Consider the following 15,551-nt stretch of genomic DNA (forward strand, 5'->3'; position numbering starts at 1 on the left):
CAAGGATCGTGAACATCTCTTACCCAAGCTTGGTCAAAGACAGAGAGTCTGCCCCCTACGAGATCTGGTCCCGGATAGGGGGCCGCCCCTTCATGCTGTTTTGGTAGAAGTAAGGGCTTCTTGGGTTGTTTACCCTTGTTCCAAGTCTGGTTGGGTCTCCAGGCGGACTTGGCCTGAGCAAAATTCCCTTCCTGCTTGGCGGAAGACGAGGAAGAAGAGGGGACTCCTTTAAAGTTCCGAAAGGAATGAAAATTATTTTGTTTACCCCTCAGTTTAGCAGTTCTATCCTGAGGTAGGAGATGACCCTTACCTCCCGTAATGTCAGAAATGATCTCCTTCAAGTCAGGCCCGAATAGGGTTTTCCCCTTGAAAGGAATAGCCAAAAGCTTTGACTTAGATGACACATCAGCAGACCAAGATTTTAACCATAACGCTCTACGCGCTAAAATAGCAAATCCGGCATTCTTAGCCGCCAATTTGGCAATCCGAAAGGCGGCATCTGCAATAAAAGAATTAGCCAGCTTAAGAGCCTTAATTCTATCTAAAATATCCTCTTAAGGAGTCTCAGTCTTAAGAGACTCTTCTAAAGCATCAAACCAGAAGGCCGCCGCAGTGGTAACTGGTACAATGCAGGCCGTTGGTTGTAAAAGGAAACCCTGATGAATAAACAATTTCTTTAGAAGACCCTCCAATTTCTTATCCATAGGGTCTTTAAAAGCACAACTGTCCTCAATAGGAATAGTTGTACGCTTCACCAGGGTAGATATACCTCCTTTCACCTTAGGGACTGTTTGCCAAGAGTCCCGAACAGTGTCAGATATGGGATACATCTTCTTGAAATTAGGAGAGGGTGAGAACAGGATACCCGGTCTGTCCCATTCCCTCTTAATAATCTCTGAGATTCTTTTAGGAAGCGGAAAAACATCAGTGTAAGCAGGTACCTCTAAGTATTTGTCCATTTTACACAATTTCTCTGGTGGTACCACAATAGAGTCACAGTCATCCAGAGTCGCTAAAATCAAGCTTAAATCTAAAGGACATGACGTCCGAGTCTGTCTGAGGTAACGCACTTCCCAAATCGGAAAGTTCCCCCTCAGACAGGAGTTCCCTGACCCCCAAATCAGATCCCTGTGAGGGTACATCGGAAATAGCTAATAAAGCATCAGAGGACTCAGTATTCCCATTGACTTCTGTCCTACTGCGTTTACCCTGCAACACTGGCAACTTAGATAATACCTCTGTAAGGGTAGTTGACATAACTGCAGCCATATCCTGCAGAGTAAAGAAATTAGATGCGGTTGAAGAACCAGGCGTCGCTTGGGTGGGCGTTAAAGGTTGAGACGCTTGGGGAGAAGTTAGCGGTATACCCTGATTCTCCTCAGACTGAGAATCATCCTTAACCCCTTAATGACCGCAGCACTTTTCCATTTTCTGTCCGTTTGGGACCAAGGCTATTTTTACATTTTTGCGGTGTTTGTGTTTAGCTGTAATTTTCCTCTTACTCATTTACTGTACCCACACATATTATATACCGTTTTTCTCGCCATTAAATGGACTTTCAAAAGATACCATTATTTTCATCATATCTTATAATTTACTATAAAAAAATTATAAAATATGAGGAAAAATTGAAAAAAAAAACACTTTTTTTAACTTTGACCCCCAAAATCTGTTACATATCTACAACCACCAAAAAACACCTATGCTAAATAGTTTCTAAATTTTGTCCTGAGTTTAGAAATACCCAATGTTTACATCTTCTTTGCTTTTTTTGTAAGTTATAGGGCCATAAATACAAGTAGCACTTTGCTATTTGCAAACCACTTTTTTTTCAAAATTAGCGCTAGTTACATTGGAACACTGATATCTTTCAGGAATCCCTGAATATCCATTGACATGTATATATTTTTTTTTAGTAGACAACCCAAAGTATTGATCTAGGCCAATTTTGGTATATTTCATGCCACCATTTCACCGCCAAATGCGATCAAATAAAAAAAATCGTTCACTTTTTCACAATTTTTTTCACAAACTTTAGGTTTCTCACTGAAATTATTTACAAATAGTTTGTGCAATTATGGCACAAATGGTTGTAAATTCTTCTCTGTGATCCCCTTTGTTCAGAAATAGCAGACTTATATGGCTTTGGTGTTGCTTTTTGGTAATTAGAATGCCACTAAATGCCACTGCGCACCACACGTGTATTATGCCCAGCAGTGAAGGGGTTAATTAGGGAGCATGTAGGGAGCTTGTAGGGTTAATTTTAGCTTTAGTGTAGTGTAGTAGACAACCCCAAGTATTGATCTAGGCCCATTTTGGTATATTTCATGCCACCATTTCACCGCCAAATGCGATCAAATTAAAAAAAACGTAAAATATTTCACAATTTTAGGTTTCTCACTGAAATCATTTACAAACAGCTTGTGCAGTTATGGCACAAATGGTTGTAAATGCTTCTCTGGGATCCCCTTTGTTCAGAAATAGCAGACATATATGGCTTTGGCGTTGCTTTTTGGTATTTAGAAGGCCGCTAAATGCCGCTGCGCATCACACGTGTATTATGGCTAGCAGTGAAGGGGTTAATTAGGTAGCTTGTAGGGAGCTTGCAGGGTTAATATTAGATTTAGTGTAGAGCTCAGCCTCCCACCTAAAACATCAGACCCCCTGATCCCTCCCAAACAGCTCTCTTCCCTCCCCCACCCCACAATTGTCCCCGCCATCTTAAGTACTGGCAGAAAGTCTGCCAGTACTAAAATAAAAGCTATATATATATTTTTTTTAATGATTTTTTTAAGCATATTTACATATGCTGCTGTGTACTATCCCCCCTTAGCCCCCAACCTCACTGATCCCCCCCCCAAACAGCTCTATCCCCTCCCACTCTAACTTAATGGGCGCCATCTTGGGTACTGGCAGCTGTCTGCCAGTACCCAGTTTAGAAGAAAAAAAATGGTTTGTTTTTTTAATTTTTTGAAATTTTCTGTAGTGTAGCTTCCCCACACACAAACCAACCCCCCCACCCCTCCACGATCGTTTTTTGTGCTTTTGCACAAACATGATTAGCCAGGTTTTATTAAATACTTTTCCGTAGTGTAGCGGTTCCCACCCGCTCCCGCCCCGTGCACGCGCCCGCCCGCCACCCTCCGTGCACGCGCGCGCGCCCGTGCGCGCCCCTGGCGGTCACGCACCCGATCCCGCCCCCCGTGACATCACGCGGCACACCGATGGCCGCCCACCCGCCTCCCAATTCGGCTCCCACCCACCAACGATACCGGCCATCGATGTCCGGTGCAGAGAGGGCCACAGAGTGGCTCTCTCTGCATCGGATGGCCATGTGAGGTTATTGCAGGATGCCTCCATATCGAGGCATCACTGCAATAACCGGAAAGCAGCTGGAAGCGAGCAGGATCGCTTCCAGCTGCTTTCCACACCGAGGACGTGCAGGGTACGTCCTCAGGCGTTAACTGCCTTTTTTTTGAGGACGTACCCTGCACGTCCTCGGTCATTAAGGGGTTAAACACATTTTCTTTACATAAAATCTGTGCTTTACATTGTAAGGCCCTCTCAGTACACGAGGGACAAAAAGACAGAGGGGGTTCCACAGTGGCATCTAAACACATAGAACAAGGAGTTTCCTCCTCAGTGTCAGACATGTTAAACAGACTAGCAATAATAACAATAGTCGTTCTTTACTTAAAATATTGAGCTCTGAATTCAAATTATAGGTAAAAATGATAATGTAACAAAAACTGTACTGCACCTTTAAATTTTAAAAGCGCAACTATTTTTCTGATATGTTCAAAAAACGTGTTTGTGGCAATAAAATTAATATACTGTGCAAAAATACTCTATCAGTATTGCACCCACTTGCTGAGATATGAAATACACAATAAAATATTGATTTTTAACAGTTATTTATTTATTAACTTAAAGGGACACTGTACCCAAATTTTCTCTTTGGTGATTCAGATAGAGCATGACATTTTAAGCAACTTTCTAATTTGCTCCTATTATCAAATTTTCTTCATTCTCTTGGTATCTTTATTTAAAATGCAAGAAAGTAAGTTTAGATGCCGGCCCATTTTTGGTGATCAACCTGGGTTGTTCTTGCTGATTGGTGGATAAACTCATCCACCAATAAAAAAGTGCTGTCCAGAGTTCTGAATAAAAAAAAAAAGCTTAGATGTCTTCTTTTTAAAATAAAGATAGCAAGAGAACCAAGAAAAATTGATAATAGGAATAAATTAGAAAGTGGGTTAAAATTGCATGCTCTATCTGAATCATGAAAGCAAAAATTTGGGTTCAGTGTCCCTTTAATTTGACCCCTGCACCACGCCACAGTTCTGCTGTGACACCTACCTGCCCCCGGAATACACAGCTGTTGTCAGATAGCCTGAAAGACCCTTCTAAGGCCGATACAATTTAGGCCCTACCGGAGCCCCAGATGCGATCCGGATGAAAGTGGGCGTCCTGAGCGCGCAAAAATAGGCCCCGCCCACCGCGTGCATAACTCTAATCTGAATACGACCAGCATGGGTCGCAAGTAAGACAAACATGTCTACTGAAATTTTTTTAGCCATGTGCCCTCTTATATACACTGAGAAACATCGTAGCACAGTACTCTTATTTAACAGCCCTTAAACAAAAAACCGCAGCTCCCAGCGTCCAGCCCTTGAATAAGTCAAAGATATTTTTACATACATTGGCAATCAGTATAAAGGGATTCCAGGTACACCAAATCCTTTCATATAGTGCATACTGCTTACCCCTCCCCATATAGAGACAAAATGTCAGCCTGTTCTGATGTATCAAGTCTCCCCAGAAACAAAAGACTGAACATACCTCAATGCTGCTTGTAGCAAGACACCGTTCTCCACACTGAAGATTTTTCTTACACTACCTTCAGCTGTGCTGTGGGAACCATCATGGATCTTAGATAATGTTTGCTAAGATCATCAACATCAGAGCCGAAAATAAGATGTCTCCACTCCTTTTGGAAGCAATAGACTGACATTTTCCCCCTGAGAAAAATAGTACTCACTGGCACCATTTTAAAATAAAAACAAACTTCTTGATTGAAGAATCTAAACTAACACCTCACTTTACCTCTTCCTATTACTAACACAGGCAAAGATAATGACTGGAGGTGCTCTTTGCCACTTCCTGTTAGCAGGAGGATAAATCCCACAAGTAAGGATGAAATCCGTGGACTCGTCATATCTTGTAGAAGAAAAATGCTTTTAGTAAAATTATTACTATTTTTCACGTAGATATGCTGTGAGAGCACCAGAATTCTAACACCTCCGCATCTCAGAGAGACACAATTATGTACAGCTCTCTGGTCTGGTGAGATTCTATAAGATGCCTTGTCAGTATTAGGAGGCCCCTCAGGAATTGTTTAAAAGGCAATATTTTCTTTGGGAACAGTTTATCTCATTAAGAGAAGTTCACTAATGTGCTTAAGAGACACATACTTTACAAAATATGAAATTCAGGCCCAGCACTATCATGTGTTGTTGAGCACACACATACACAGCATTGGGAATATTCAGATCAACTTGTTTTATTATCAATTACTGCTTTATGATTTTTTCATATGAAATAATCAGCAATAATCTAATCAGCTGCGCTAGTTACATATCGTACTAGAGCTGCTGATTTTATCTGCAGTGGTTTCCGCTCGGGGCCCACAGAGCGCTGCTTTGTGAGGTTAAACACACAGTAGCACAGGGTCGATTGTCTTAAAATTATATGCTCTAACAAATTAGATCATGTAATTTTTCGATTACCATGGCCCTTTAATTTGTGTCATACAAATAATTGCTGACTCTCTGAGAAGCTGTGGTGTTTGAATGCTGGTACACAATGCACTCACAGCATATGTGCTTATGCTGCTTAATATATTGTAATCACTTTTACTAGAAGCATTTTTGCAAATGGAAATGTATTGCAAAAATGTTTCTATGCAAATGCACATTTCAATTTTGACCTTGCTGTCCCTTCAAGCAAAATATATTTTAACAATATCAAGGCTTACTGTTTTATTGCCAAATTACAAGGAAGTATAAACGTTTTATTGTCTAAGAAAAAAAAAAGAATTTCATGATGTCTGCAAAATCATTTTTAATATAAAATGAAAAAAAGGTCAGTTTCATGCCTCTGTATAGGCCTGTACACATATAAGTAGTTTTCGGCTGCTCTACTTCCACATATTAGAATGTAAGCTGACCCACTTCTCTTTCCCTTCTCATCATTTCATTACCTTGAGGACAAGATCACGCTCAGATAAACAAATTAGTAGGCTTATTTGCAAGTATACTTATTCTAAAGCAAGAGGCAGTGTGTGACTGAAACACAAAATGCTACGCTTTTTCCCTTTTCTCAAACCAAGTGATGTTTCCAATGGAGAGATGGGAAACAGGTCATGTGGAAGTAGGTCAGACAGAGTCCTTAGAAAAATAATACTTGTCAGATAATAGACAGACATCTCCTTTGTAAGCATCAAAACAGCACTAACAAAAAGCAATCAATCATCTTAATTTGTAAAATAATTCAGACAAAAAAGAAGAGTCAATGTAATCTACTTTTGTGAACTAATAAAGTTATAATTTGCAAGATCAGAAGCTCTGAAAAACGCAGCACATTAAGGGGATTAGATGGGATCCATCCTAAAGCAAGACACATACTTCTGGTCAAACAATGATCTGGACAGCAGTGGAAGCGTTTGAAAAACATTTATACATGCACTATAGTCAAAAGTTAAAATACACATAACAGATCTCATGAGTTATTAAGATACAAAAAAATGAATTAGGCAAAAACATCCACAGGACAGAGATAGACAGTTGATAAATATGAAAAGGGAAAAACTTAAATTATGCTTACCTGATAATTTTCTTTTCTTCTGACGGGGAGAGTCCACAGCTGAATTCATTACTTTTGGGAATTCAGAACCTGGCCACCAGGAGGCGGCAAAGATACCCCAGACAAAGGCTTAAATACCTCCCCCACTTCCCTCATTCACCAGTCATTCTGCCAAGGGAACAAGGAACAGTAGGAGAAATATCAGGGTGAAAAAGGTGCCAGAAGAATAAAATAAATGGCAGCCCCATTATAAAAACGTGGGCGAGGAGCTGTGGACTCTCCCCGTCAGAAGAAAAGAAAATCATCAGGTAAGCATAATTTAAGTTTTTCTTCTTAAATGGGGAAGGCCAACAGCTGCATTCATTACTTTTGGGAAAACAATAACCAAGCTATAGAGGACACTGAATGCAAAAAAAGGGCAGGTAGATGAGGCGGCCCATTCGGAGGGCACCACAGCCTGAAATTACCCGAACACCTGACAACACAACTACTTCATCCGAAACAGAAGGATAAAACCTGAAAGGACCAGGTAACTGACCATCAGTTAAAACCAGCAAGGCCCTAGTCAGAGACCGTTCAGAATCAGTAGATTCCACCGAGCACAAAGCCTCCGAAGAGACAAATCCCGCAGGCTCCAAGTCCACACTGAAACTTACCCCCGACCCGAGGGAAGGGGACTTCCACATACCCCCTGAAGGGAAGAGGAAAAGAAGAAGAAGAACTCAACAGAGATCTAAAGACCAACAAGCTAGGGTAAAAGGAACCCTAGTCAAGCTCCAAGTGCAAACCAAGTTTGCAACAGTACAAAAATGCATAGAGAACAAACTCCAATGATCGAACAAAGAAAAGGGAGGAAAAAACCCTCCCCCTACCAAGGGACCATATAATGTCCCAACCCTGGAGATCTAGAGAGACAAGGTAAACCCCATCCCTCACACAGCGTGCAATCCGCACTATGAAAAAGCAACCGAGGGATAAAAACCACCCTCGGGAACCGCCTAAAAATAGCACCATAAATCTTATCGTGCTCCAGATAAAGCCACAGGCTTCCCCCTGCAACAGAAGTCTAGCAGACTCAAGCGGTTAACACTAGCCAACCAGGCTAGGAACTGCACCGGGACTCCCACAGAGGAAAAAACAAGGGGTTAGGAGAGCATCCAAAACCAGCAGAGAAAGCCCCCTGCTGAGGAAGGAAACACAGCGAAGCCTCCCAGTTAAGGAGGGATCACAAAATCTAAGTAAGATACGTGGTCAAGGCTCAACTAAGCAGACAGACCTCTGACCCCCTCTCTGAGGCAATGGACTCAGCACCAAGCTACTGGCAATGTCCAAGAGCAGGAAAATAAACCATTCCCTTGACCACACAGAACTTCAGTAAGGAAAAAGGAGGAAACTAAATTGAACGGTACCAATGGGTAGAGCAAACTCCACCATTTGCTAACAAGACTGGCATGCTAACCAACTAAGCTATGACAGAACATAGGACGAGCTCAGGTTCCAGGATCCAGACACAGATCCTTACCCTACAAGAAGGGACACTCCCAGGCAAAAGAGAGACAACACTGAAACAACAGTGATGGCACGATAGCATAATCTAACCCTTCATGACATCATGCATGCAAGGCAGGGGAAACCCACTGGACAGAGGAAGACCTTCGGGGCACTAGGTGGATACAGTGGTATGCCCCAATTTCCCTAAGGGGAGGAGAAAGCCAAATAAAACCGCTCGCCCACCCACAGGCATGGAATGTGCTGCAGCAGAAAGCCAAGGCAATACCATTTGTAGAGGAACCATACAGCTGGAACAGCCAGCCCTGTAGAAAAACCAACAGCCATCGAGCATACATTTAAGGTGCAAATAGCTGCAACAGATTGCGACTGCAATCTCCCGCTTGCTAGGTAGCTAGACTACCCATCAGGCTATTTCCAAGTCTCCGATAAGAGAAAAACAAAACTCCCTGAAAGGGCAAATGGAAGTCTAAGAACCAGAAGGACTGAACCTCCTATCTAAGAGATTTTGTCAGATAGCCAAGACAAGAAAATGTCTGGAAAACCGGACATCCGGAAACCGGAGCCGGCAAAAAGGTAGAAACTCCTGAGGAACCATAAGGATACCTCATACAGAGAACCTGTACCCAAGGAGATGCCACCACAGCCACATCCAAAGGTCCTTGGACACTGGACATTCGCTAAGCATCCCAGAGACAGAGAGCATATGTCCTAAAGGCTTGAGGGACAACACTCCAGAGTTAGAGCTCAAAACTAGGTAATCCAGTTTGAGAAGATAAAATAGTCTACAAACAATCCCTTCAGGATCAACCTCCCGGCAGCCCCCACACCTCAAAGAATTAACGATGGACCTGTCGAGCGACAGAGAAAAACCGAGACATCTTAAGTAAGGGCAGCTCCAGGAACAAAACAGAGACAAACGCATTCTCCAGAGCCCCAAAACATGGGAGCAGATGAGAAACAGTAGGAGGAAGAAAAAGGCCATAAATGCCCAAACTTCCCGAACAGATGACCCCACAACCAGCCCCACGAAGGGGAAAAAAGATGCCTAAGACACCTCGACCCCTTAAGGAAGAGTTACCGTCATCAAGGCCTTAAAAAATACATTTGATAAGAATACCATAGAGGAAATAAAATCGTCCCAACTTGGTACCCCACATGTTCAAGGGGTCATCTAAACCTCCAGTCCCATTGGGAATGGAGAACCCTAGCTCTGAGGCCAAAGGACCTCCAGAACCCCCAGAGTAATCTTTAGCAGGATCCGCTTCTTGAACCCCGACAACACGACAATGAGTACAATCCCTCCGATGCCCCACCCAAAAGAAGAAATGAGAACCAGCCTGACGTCTAGGAATGAAAAGCCTCCTCTACCAAGTTTGAGCCCTGTAAAGGGCAGAGCCTCAAAAAGTTTTGAAAACTCATGGATGATCCTCTCCATGGAAAACTTTAGTAAAGGAGAAAGCTTTATACGATCTGAAGAAAAATCAAAGTATTACGAACTCCTCATCCGAGTGATCAACTCACCACTCAACCAGGACAGCCAGTATATACCGGCACCACGTGAATGATATAGACCTTAAGGAACAGCAAATAGCGCCGATCAGGACCAGCCTGCTACATAGGGCACTCAGAACTGACCCAGGCCACAGAAAAATCGAACCCCAATAGGAATCGACAAAAGGAACTATAGACATAACAATGTAATAAAACCTTAACATGCAACTTCCGCGGAAGTGCCCAAGCGACCACAAAATCGCTAGTATCAAATTCCAGAGAAGAAATGTTTCACAATGGAAAAATTATAACAGACTCGAGCTTCTCAAAAAGAAATAAAATACATCCTCACTGGATCAAAGAAACCCGCAGGTGAATGCCCAGGAAGAATGGGTACAGTAACAGGACCAGCCAATCAGAGGCCCCATTCTCCCGAAGCTCAAAACTGGAATAAGATACCCAAAAAAGAAAGTAAATCGGAGACGACAAGGAGATTAACTTAATCCCCCCCACATCTAACCCAGCTTGCCATCTGGAACAGAAGACTGAGGATCCCTCAACCCATTAGGATTGGGATCCTCCAGCACCGCAAAAACATGCTGCAGAAGGAAATGAAGGTGCGCCAGTCTTTAACGAAAAGCAAGACTTACCTCCGCCCGGGTAACTGACGACCCCGACCCCAAGGGTTGGGCCCCTGAGGCTTCAGAGGAAAACGCCTCCCTAATCTCTAGAGGAAACAAGCCGCCTTCCAGAGCAGGGGTAAGGGCATTAGAGACACCTGCTTGCGTAGCTAAGGAAGGATCTAGGGCACGCGCCTCATGGGATGTGGGATCCCCAGGGGCGGATGGCTCTGCGGACTCTAAATTCCCTGTTGTGGGAGAAGAGAGCACTCTAAAATGGCAAACGGAACATAACTAATGGGCATGGATTTTCCGGGCCATCTCATACTCTTTGCAAGAAGTAGAATCTGAAACAGAGACATCTGTCTCTAAAATCAGAATCCTCCATAACATGAATATAAATTATGGATAGAAGAAAAAATAAAAACGGCACCTTACACCCCCAATGGCTGGGGCACTCACCACCTCCTGTGACCCAGACAACTAGCGAAACAGACTCTCTCCGTCGCCACGCTGTCAGAAATACAGAAATGGAGTGCAGAACGTGACCACTCCTAGTTACACGGTACACCGTGCAGGCAAGAGAAAAGCGCACCAAGGCCACAAGAGTCGCGCAGCTTGACAAAACAAAAGGCCGTTATGTTCCGATATAGCCACGAGCCAAGCGACAATACACATTAGCAGACAGAATCACATAACAAACATGATTAAAGCCCCCCCCCCCGTTCAATAACCCTCCACAGGATATATTAACCCTTGATTCCATTTAGATAAAGGAGTCCCACCGAGACCCTGACTCTTTGGTTACATTACATTCACACATCAAAGTAAAATGAAACGATCTTACCGGAATCCACGCCGTGGAACAGGAACACAGCCCTTCAAGTGTGTCAGATAGTAGCCTCACTTCTGCCATGGACTTGGGTGGAGAAAGCAAGCAGCGAAACTTGTCAATGCTGATTGCTAAGGAGCTGTTAACATGAGTCTTGATGGTTTCGCAGAAAGACTCTCCCTGCATCTCCGGACTCTAACCTTCATCCATGCTCTCACTGAGAGGCTGACAGGATTACTTAAAACTCCAGTCCCATTTTGAAGATTACTACCCTCCATAAGAGACTATCTTAAATCTTCTGACACGTCTCTGCCAACCTCCTTTGACGGAAGGCAAAGAATGACTGGAGGATGAGGGAAGTTGGGGAGGGATTTAAGCCTTTGGCTGGGGTGTCTTTGCCTCCTCCTGGCGGCTAGGTTTTGAATTCCCAAAAGTAATGAATGCAGCTGTGGACTCTCCCCGTTTAAGAAGAAAAAGGGTATTGGAGAGAGAGAAAAAAGAGAGAGGATAAAAAGATATTACAGTACTTATATCTGAATATGCATATTATTATATTAGATGGACATTACAATGATAAAAATGAAATGTTCTAATAATTCATTATAGCATGTTATTTTATCACAAGCAATGCTGCAAGACTATGTGATTAATACCTGAAAAAATGGTTAAACACACAGTTAAATTACTGTTCTGTAGCCCTAGTGCACGTGGTCCAAAGAGAAAAACCGCTGCTGAACAAATCAGCAGAATTATTCACAAAGGTGGGTTGAGTTTCCACTTAGGATTAGCAGTGCTCTGCATCTCAAGAGAAGTATTTTAACTATTTAACCCCTTTGCGGGAGATAAACACAGAGGTACAGGGCAATTTGTTTTAAAATGACATTCCATAATGGCAATTATGCTTAGAAAAGCAAAATGTGATTTCTAATTCGTCCAGGATAATTGCCTATAAGAAAGCTGCATAACCAAAAATATCTAAATTGTACTGAGTGTTAAGACATCTTAAACAGCCATTGCTATTGTCAGAAGTTAGCCGAATATAAGGCAGCCTATAGCCTGACATCCTTGAAATAAGTGCTCTTATTCAAAATATGTCAGTATTTTAAATTTAAAAGCAGATTCAAACCATTACAATTATTTTTTTATTTTTACATTAATAATATATATCATACATTAATAAAATCATTTTACTTAATTTGCTATCCCCTGGTTTTAGGGATTAGCCAGACATCATTGTTATGAAAGTTGAGTTTACAAAAGAATGTTATATACCTTCATATATGTTAAACGGAAAGTAAAGTCAAAATTAAACTTTAATGATCCAGATAGAGCATGTGATTTTAAACAATTTACTTCTATAATCTAATTTGCTTTGTTCTCTTGCTATCCTTTGCTATAAAAGTATACCCGGGTAGGCTCTGAAGCTGCAATGCACTACTGGGAACTAGTGGCTGCGCATATATGCTCCTTGTCATTGTGGAAATTGTGGAAACTGGTGGTAAAAACATTTATCTCCATTAAAATATATGGAGTTTCCAAACTTTACCACCTCAATGGAAAATAGGCCATCTTCAGCTAGCTCCCAGAAATGGGCATCCGCAGAAATTTTTCCAGGGGGCCATAAAGTGAAATTTGCCCAGACAATAAACACACATAAATTAGGGGTTGAAAATTATCCCAAAATGGTACTAGTCCTATTTTACTAGTACACTATACATTTTGGAGTCACAATATGCTATACTTTAATCCACTTTTTTTTGGTGTAATAAAATTAATGTCTTTATCCAGACTCCTAAATTATGAATGAACATAGAGCATATACAGGGAGTGCAGAATTATTAGGCAAGTTGTATTTTTGAGGATTCATTTTATTATTGAACAACAATCATGTTCTCAATGAACCCAAAAAACTCATTAATATCAAAGCTGAATAGTTTTGGAAGTAGTTTTTAGTTTGTTTTTAGTTATAGCTATTTTAGGGGGATATCTGTGTGTGCAGGTGACTATTACTGTGCATAATTATTAGGCAACTTAACAAAAAACAAATATATACCCATTTCAATTATTTATTTTTACCAGTGAAACCAATATAACATCTCAACATTCACAAATATACATTTCTGACATTCAAAAACAAAACAAAAACAAATCAGTGACCAATATAGCCACCTTTCTTTGCAAGGACACTCAAAAGCCTGCCATCCATGGATTCTGTCAGTGTTTTGATCTGTTCACCATCAACATTGCGTGCAGCAGCAACCACAGCCTCCCAGACACTGTTCAGAGAGGTGTACTGTTTTCCCTCCTTGTAAATCTCACATTTGATGATGGACCACAGGTTCTCAATGGGGTTCAGATCAGGTGAACAAGGAGGCCATGTCATTAGATTTTCTTCTTTTATACCCTTTCTTGCCAGCCACGCTGTGGAGTACTTGGACGCGTGTGATGGAGCATTGTCCTGCATGAAAATCATGTTTTTCTTGAAGGATGCAGACTTCTTCCTGTACCACTGCTTGAAGAAGGTGTCTTCCAGAAACTGGCAGTAGGACTGGGAGTTGAGCTTGACTCCATCCTCAACCCGAAAAGGCCCCACAAGCTCATCTTTGATGATACCAGCCCAAAATAGTACTCCACCTCCACCTTGCTGGCGTCTGAGTCGGACTGGAGCTCTCTGCCCTTTACCAATCCAGCCACGGGCTTATCCATCTGGCCCATCAAGACTCACTCTCATTTCATCAGTCCATAAAACCTTAGAAAAATCAGTCTTGAGATATTTCTTGGCCCAGTCTTGACGTTTTAGCTTGTGTGTCTTGCTCAGTGGTGGTCGTCTTTCAGCCTTTCTTACCTTGGCCATGTCTCTGAGTATTGCACACCTTGTGCTTTTGGGCACTCCAGTGATGTTGCAGCTCTGAAATATGGCCAAACTGGTGGCAAGTGGCATCTTGGCAGCTGCACGCTTGACTTTTCTCAGTTCATGGGCAGTTATTTTGCGCCTTGGTTTTTCCACACGCTTCTTGCGACCCTATTGACTATTTTGAATGAAAAGCTTGATTGTTCGATGATCACACTTCAGAAGCTTTGCAATTTTAAGTGTGCTGCATCCCTCTGCAAGATATCTCACTATTTTTTACTTTTCTGAGCCTGTCAAGTCCTTCTTTTGACCCATTTTGCCAAAGGAAAGGAAGTTGCCTAATAATTATGCACACCTGATATAGGGTGTTGATGTCATTAGACCACACCCCTTCTCATTACAGAGATGCACATCACCTAATATGCTTAATTGGTAGTAGGCTTTCGAGCCTATACAGCTTGGAGTAAGACAACATGCATAAAGAGGATGATGTGGTCAAAATACTCATTTGCCTAATAATTCTGCACTCCCTGTAGTTTTATTTATTATTTAGTGTTTTGTTTATTTGATATGTTGCATTATACAGTTATAAAGAAGAAAAACATAATCAAAATTAAACAAAAACGAAACCAACATAAGTTAACCTATAGATATAAAACTTAGTAACAGTACATTACTAAAAATATGAAAAATAAACATTCCTCTATTTGTGATATTGGCAAAACTATTGGCAAACTACTCCAGTGTGTGAGGAGGATGTCTTATTTCTTTCATGTAATTGGCAAGAGTCCATGAGCTAGTGACGTATGGGATATACAATCCTACCAGGAGGGGCAAAGTTTCCTAAACCTCAAAATGCCTATAAATACACCCCCACCACACCCACAATTCAGTTTTACAAACTTTGCCTCCTATGGAGGTGGTGAAGTAAGTTTGTGCTAGATTTCTACGTTGATATGCGCTTCTCAGCATGCTGAAGCCCAGTTCCTCTCAGAGTGCAGTGAATGACAGAGAGATGTGAAGGGAGTATTACCTATTGAATACAATGGTCATCCTAACGGGGATCTATTTCATAGGTTCTCTGTTATCGGTCGTAGAGATTCATCTCCTACTTCCCTTTTCAGATCGACGATATACTCTTACATACCATTACCTCTACTGATTCTCGTTTCAGTACTTATGTAGATGAGTGTCTTTTGGTAAGTATGTTTTCCTTTATTAAGACACTCTCAGCTATGGTTTGGCACTTTAAATGTAAAGTTCTAAATATAATGTTTGTACTTATATTTGCCATGATTCAGGTTTATCAGTATATTTCCTTTTTGCAGACTGTCAGTTTCATTTTGGGAAATACACATATAAAAAAAAAAAAAAAATTCTT

General features: G+C 41.7%; 1 protein-coding gene and 1 non-coding gene across 2 annotated transcripts in view; both read right to left on the reverse strand.

Moving 5' to 3' along the window:
- VWA8 (von Willebrand factor A domain containing 8) overlaps positions 1-15,551 on the reverse strand; it is a 1,436,595-nt gene that overhangs the window by 810,540 nt on the left and 610,504 nt on the right. The gene's annotated exons all lie outside the window — the stretch shown is intronic.
- On the reverse strand, positions 9,753-9,866 carry LOC128655116 (U5 spliceosomal RNA). The gene has a single exon (XR_008401671.1). It is a non-coding gene; the product is annotated as a U5 spliceosomal RNA (small nuclear RNA).

The sequence above is a fragment of the Bombina bombina genome, chromosome 3, assembly GCF_027579735.1.
Source record: "Bombina bombina isolate aBomBom1 chromosome 3, aBomBom1.pri, whole genome shotgun sequence".
In the NCBI taxonomy this organism is placed as follows: domain Eukaryota; kingdom Metazoa; phylum Chordata; class Amphibia; order Anura; family Bombinatoridae; genus Bombina; species Bombina bombina.